The following is an 811-nucleotide window of genomic DNA, read 5'->3' as shown; positions in this document are numbered from 1 at the left end:
TCTAGCCCCCCCCCCCCACCTCCATCTCTCTCATTCTCTCTTTCTCTCAAATAAATAAATAAATATATATTTTCAAATAACAATCACGGGGCACCTGGGTGGCTCATTCAGTTGAGCATCTGCCTTTGGCTCAGGTGGTGATCTCAGGATCCTAGGATCCCGTCCCATACCAGACTCCCTGCTCATCGGGGAGTCAGCTACTCCCTCTGACCCCTTCCCATCTCTCCTGCTCACTCTCTCTCTCTCAAATAAATAAATAAAATCTTTAAAAAATTAACAATCAAAGTGTTAAGGGCAGCTATGAATGGTCAGTTCATGCTGTGCCAATTCACCTTATTACATGGTTTTGTCTCTTTGTTGTTGCTGTGTATGTGCGTGTGTGTGTGTGTACACACATGTACATGGATAGTGAGCACTGTGTTAGAGCAAAGCAGCTATATCAATGGGAAATGAATCAGCTTGTCCCTCCACACCACCTGCAGCCACACCCAAGCTTGAACCAACATCACCTCAAGCCACATCCAACCTTGAAACAACATCACAGAGGCAAACATCTGAGGAATAAGATGAATCATAACATTTTTGCAGTAAAATGCCTGGTGTGATGCTGGCTTTACCTTTATATAATTCTAAAACAGTTTTTTAGAGCTCTCTAGAAATATGATTCTTTTATACATATATATTATATACTAGATACTTTTTTTATAATACGTGTAAACTTTAAGTATGAGTTTTTAGTTCAAGTGTAATTATATACACAATTATAATACCAAACATATCAGTGAAAGTTTGTAAGAGAGTATGTTCAGAG

This window comes from Mustela putorius, unplaced genomic scaffold (genome assembly GCF_011764305.1).
Source record: "Mustela putorius furo isolate JIRA1106 unplaced genomic scaffold, ASM1176430v1.1 tig00003974_pilon_pilon_pilon, whole genome shotgun sequence".
Taxonomy (NCBI): Eukaryota; Metazoa; Chordata; class Mammalia; order Carnivora; family Mustelidae; genus Mustela; species Mustela putorius.
The sequence above is the reverse complement of the archived record's forward strand: the minus strand, read 5'-3'. Positions refer to the sequence as shown.